The sequence below is a fragment of the Dermacentor andersoni genome, chromosome 4 (genome assembly GCF_023375885.2).
Source record: "Dermacentor andersoni chromosome 4, qqDerAnde1_hic_scaffold, whole genome shotgun sequence".
Lineage (NCBI taxonomy): Eukaryota > Metazoa > Arthropoda > Arachnida > Ixodida > Ixodidae > Dermacentor > Dermacentor andersoni.
Window position 1 is genome coordinate 167,855,968 of NC_092817.1, and position 5,842 is coordinate 167,861,809.

Sequence of the window (5,842 nt, forward strand, 5' to 3'; positions counted from 1 at the left end):
AACATATGAATTATAATAATAGAAATAATTGCAAAGAATTTGAAGAGACAAATAGAATGTCTGTTCAAATCACTCCACCCCAACATTCATCCATGGTTTGATAAGTGATCGATAAGATAAGAAACAGCTGGTGATGCTGTTTGGATAGATGGAACACGTAGAGGGGTCACCAAGTGTTGTGCGATGGTTGCACAGTAGGTTTCCTTGATCTCCGGACCCACTCGACAGTGATGCGTTGAGCCTGGTTATACGTAGTTCGCAAGAGGCCTGGCCCGAGTATGTGGCATGGCTTGGGTAAAATTTCAAGGCAACCTGAAAAACACAGATCCAAATATATAAGCACCAAAATATTCTGCACCATAGGGCAAATCTGAAGTTTACCATCTGCACATAGCGGATGATGAAAACAGACACAAGTCACCAGACTCAAGGTATATAAATGTGCAAAAGTGTAAATGAATGTGAAAAGCTGCTTGTAGGATGAAATCCTTCATTTTGTCTTTTCTAGATCAATAATAGTATCTTAACATAAAATCAAGTGTACACGACCCTCCCTATTTGTGTCAGTAGGCTATTCCATGCCAGCTGTTCCAACCTGGCATATGACCACTTGGAATTTCTTTTTGAAAACTGGGGGCCCTTCAATATAAAACAAATCTCAATTTCACACAATACTTAAAGCAAAAAAAAATTTTACTGGCATAAACACTATGTCACATTTTGTGTAACGCACCAAATATGCATCATAAGATGGCATAGCCAAAAAAATTGGTTCCTTCGTTAAGAGGGCCAAATTTTTAACAACAATGAAGAGAGGCCTTACACCAAAAACTTAACTGCTTATTAGCCACTGCTCACTTTATTATGGCCGATTAAAAATGGACCAAATGGCTTATTAACTTTATTTTCACAAAAGTGACCTACAGCAAAAGCAGTAAATTTATGTAATCCATGTGTTTAGGACTTGTGCTGTGTGCAAGAACTGGTTTCAGAAAGATAAAATATGCAGCAGAGTAGAGAGAGGAGGATTAACTTGGAAAAGAAGTCAGTTTTGGTGTACGTTTATCGGCCTACTTACCATTGAGGCCAAATACTTAAATTTATGCCAAATACCATGTATGAGAGTACACTGTATTGTTTTTAAATTGGTAAAGCTTTATCAAAGTAGTTTTTGTGTTACGCAAGAAAACAATTTTACATTGGTCTCTTGTAGTTTCAAAATTTGCATCGCGTTTCGTCTAATACACACAGCCTCTTGGAAGCTAAGACAAAATGCATAGACTTGAGCATCCCTGCACAGACAGAAGGGAGTCTAAACTGCTTCGAAGTTACTTCTTTCATTGCTGAGCGGCTACAAGCCACTTCACTCAAAAAGACGCCGCTTAATTACAGGTATTTACCTGAATATTTCTGTCTGCTGGCAGCCTGCTTGGCATCATCACTAAGGCTGCCAACTCCCTAGTGGACGTGGTCGGGACATGGTGGTGGCAGGATGCAGTGGCAGAAGCCGCCAAAGGCTTCCAACTCCCTAGTGGACGTAGTCGGGACAGGGTGGTGGTAGGACGCAGGGGTAGGAGCCGCCAGAGTGTACCTGCAACAAATTTGCACAAATGTTCTTAGTTCTACCACGTCACGATTTACAATAAAAATTTAGCTGTCTGTGTAACATGGCTACCAATACAAATGAAGGCAAACAGTTAGGTCCTACTACACAACTAGAACCCCGCCAAAAAAGAAACGGTACTTAAAGGGACACTAAAGTGAAACAATAAATCAATTTAGACTAATGAAGCATTGTTTGAGAACCCTGCAGGCAGTCCTTTTAAAAAAAATAGTTTGATTATTAGATGAGAAAATGAAGGCCTAAGTATCAGTATTTAAGTTTCGTGCCGAAACTTCAGCGCCGGTACGTCAGCGTGATGTCAGGGATTCTAAAGTATGTTTTCATATTTGGGCTGTGTTGGCTGAATAAAGGTTCCCGAAACTTCCCATGTTTGTTATTTGGTTCCTTTAGAACACAATGTAGTCAATCTGTACCGCTATATATAATTAGTAGGCCCTAGAAGATGCCATCAAAATCCAAGACATCACAGCCACCAGGTGCGGGAACTTAAGTAGGCGTCTACACCCGTATTTAGTTCCTGCGCTTTTCGTGGCTTGCCAAACGTCTTATCGTTGTAAGAGTGGTGTTTTTCGTGTTGTAGAATGGTAATTCACTGATGCAGAAGAAATCACTTTTCACTTTAGTGTCCCTTTACTTTTGCGAAAATCCAAACAATGAAAAAAAAATGTGCAACCGATTTGTGCATGGAAGCTCGGTTGAAACCTGAGCTCATACCATCAAGTGATCTGCTAGTCAACTGCAAGCCTACCACCTTAAAATGTTATTGTAAATTTCTTTACATGCAATATGTAAGCTGCATTAATACAAGTACAAAATCTCTTAACACAAGTAAATCACCAAGCTAATTCAATTAACGAATTCCAGTGGTCGTTAATGCAACAAAGTGCAAGCTCGGAATGAAGCTGGCGAAACTGGGTAGTGAAAAATAACGATGTGGTTCTCTACATCTTGTTTTTCTGGCTTTCACTCTAGCGTTGGAATATACAAGAATTTTCACATTTCTGATATTTCACCCTGCTAATTTCTACTCTATAATGCATAATACTTGAGCAAGAGCAATACTGCTTTCTTTTAACCGTAAATAGTGATAGAACAAGAAAATTCGCTGGACCCAGCGTTTTGAGAAAAATCTCTTTGTCGAAACATTGGCTCCAGCGATGCTCCTTGTTCTACGGCTCTTCATCACGTCAAGTCTCTGTCTTCCTGTGTACCTCTGTACTTTCAATGTTATGTCAATGAAATTGCAATAACAGGTCATTAGTAAATGTAGCTGATGAGGAATTTGGGCTTGTTGGTAGATAACGACAGAGTAACTGCGCAACATAGAGATACGGACAAAGGAGGCTTGTGTGTGTTGTCTTCTCCAGCCATGTCTCCCCTTTGGGTGATTACTCTGTCTCAATGTAAAACTGTTACCCTTTGCACAATAATACTAAAATGCATAAAGACAGGAAAGTGGACACAAAAATTACAACAGATAGCATCATATGCTAATGAGAATGGCAAAAGTGCCTGCTACAATTAGTCTCACCCATAACGTGCTGGATAAGATGGCGACTTCTGGCTGTTGCCATTTCTTGAATACCTAAAATGAAATACATATCAAAATTATAAAAATACACAGGACAACAGCAGTAGCCGAGGACATAACGCATTCTTTAGTACAAGAAGGTAAACTAATCTCTGATACACGGCAGACGAAATTTCCTTTATGAAATTAGTAGAAAAATATACCACACTTCATTTCATTCAATACTGTCAGCATTTCTTGGTGCACGAAAAAAGGTATTTCTGTATGGAAGCAGCAAAATAATAAATGGCCTTCTACTTTTACAAAATATGCTGCAGCGACTAAGCCAACTACAGCTGTATATACTTAAAATTGTTGTATGCACATTACAATAGCCAAGACAGGATAAACTTGGGTTCATATGCAGCTCATTGGAAGGTACAAATTTGCAATCAACTCATTTCTGCTTGGCAAATATACGCACTAACATAAAACTACAAATAAGAGGATCCTTTTTTCATAAAACGCCGGACACAATATAAAAAACCCAGTAGCAATATTACAATTTCACCGCATAACACAGCCAGGATTTGTAAGCCTAGTAGGATTTACTATATAAATGCTGCAGCAAGTTCATGCTTTTAAATATTTACAACTGTGAAAATAAAGGTTAGGTAAAAATAATACATCATATATAGAGGCTTAAATTGTAAGCTAATGTGTTTTCTACTTACAGCCAAATGCACATAAAATTTGTTCAGTTTCAGCGCTTTTAAAGCGCTGTGTCTGTTCGCTTGAGCAGGCAGCCGCTTTACCGCTCTTAAAATATCTGTGCTCCCACATCGCCTGACACTGCCACACAGCGTTGTTGTGCTTTCATTGTTTGCCGTAATATACCCAAAGCGCTAGTAAATCTTCAGAATACACAAGCTGTCTTTTCGACTACCTGTCTTCGCCAGCGAGAGTCACACTGGTGCGAGTATTGTATCTACACCTTTTCCCTTTCCCCAGTGTAGGGTAGCCAACCGGGCTCAGTCCTGGTTAACCTCCCTACCTTTCCTTTATCATTTGCTCTCTCTCTCTCTCTCTCAAGTTACGCAGTACTTGATATTCTACGGATTTTTCGATGCGACACTCCACTCGTCACTAGAGTCGTTAAGAACGGTGTTTCTCCTGGCAGTACAGCTTTGCAATAATTTCAGATGCTCTCCTGAGGCTTCCGTCTGCCAGTACTATTTTCGCTTACATACGCGTACGCATGCCTAAGAAACGTCTGTGAACTGCCAAGAGAAACGTGGCGCAAGATGTAGCCATACCGGACGGGCCGAGTACGCGCCGTTTGTAAACTCGGAACAAAAGCTGATATGCTTACCTGAGACGTTAAGAGAAATATGGCGCAGGTCACTCCCCGCTGGTAGTCGTTCGTATGCATCTGGTCATCTCTGTCCGTTGCGATCTCCCATATCACAATGAAAGATGCAGTGCAAACCGCAGCACTTCGGGCGCTTGTGACAGTCCGGCGAGCTGCACTTGCTCGATGTCGGCAAAGACGAAATCGGCGACACGCTGCTGCTGGCGGCGGTCCCCCTCGTCGCAATCACACAGCACGGACAGAAGCTCCCACCGTAACTTGCCGCAACGCTTGGTTGCAGTCGCCCCTAACGCAGCGATTTCAGAACCACTCAACGACAACGTACTCGCGCGTGATGCAGCGCAACTGTAAAATGTCGTCATGCTATTGATGTCTTCGGCTTTGGATCATTTTCTATCTGCACAACTGAGCAAAACAGTTGCGCTAGTTTCGGTTTTGTTTCCTCGCGTTGAGATAAAAACCGTTTTGCTCACTGATAATTTTACGTCACTTAAGTAATGTTCATGAATGAAACAGCCATGAATTTAACACGCGTCTTGAAATACCAGCTACGTTCACTTGGTAGAAGCAAAATTTGCTCGTCCGAGTGTGGTTGCGTTTGAAATATCTATCGTTGGGCTGTCGGAGCGTGCTCGAAGTGTCAAGACGCGGCGTAATTGTGCTTAATTTACTTAGCTATAACGGTGCGGCTGCCCTTGATTTCTGTCGAGTGCAGTTTGCTCTCATGTAAGGTAAACTACAAAGCCGCCCATGTTACTGAATGATCTAGTGCACCTGAAGCTGCCAGAACTCCGGTATTTCCTCCACAAATTCTTGCGACTGTGTGCCGCTGTCACCAAATGCGAGCGTATTCATTTGGCGGAGATTTAACAACACATCTTCTAAAACTACAGTTCACCGCTCTATCACGACATGGAGAAGCAGCGTGGTTGGTCCTTAGTAACATTTTCTATATATTGCGAATTTTGCGATAGCAATTATATGGACACAATTGCCGAAATATATCTGTCGGTGTTGCCGTGAGCTTACGTATACAGTCAAGTGCGATAGGATCCTATCCTGCGCCGTTGGCTGTGCGCGTTAAAGGAAGTGTACGAGGGTGATCCGAGACGTATAGTGCGTGGATGGGTGTCGCAGGTATCTATAGGTGGTCACGTGATAAAACGCGCGCAAGCCGGGGAAAGGAGGCGCTGGTTTAGCACGCTCCTCCTCTGGCCGTTGCTCTAGCCCGGTCTGGCGCCACTCTCGCTCTGTCTTGGCGATAATTTCCGATGGGTGCAAAGCGGGGGGAGCGGGGGGGAGAGGGGGAAGGCGCTTTTATAGCGCCATTTCAAGT

The 5,842-nt window shown here is 42.3% G+C and overlaps 1 long non-coding RNA gene across 1 annotated transcript; it reads right to left on the reverse strand.

Moving 5' to 3' along the window:
• Positions 1-1,427: 1,427 nt before the first annotated feature.
• LOC140217168 (uncharacterized) lies at positions 1,428-4,805 on the reverse strand. The gene is made up of 3 exons (XR_011893683.1): positions 4,507-4,805; positions 3,156-3,209; positions 1,428-1,591 (listed from the first exon to the last, which is right to left on the reverse strand). It is a non-coding gene; the product is annotated as an uncharacterized lncRNA (long non-coding RNA).
• Positions 4,806-5,842: the final 1,037 nt, after the last annotated feature.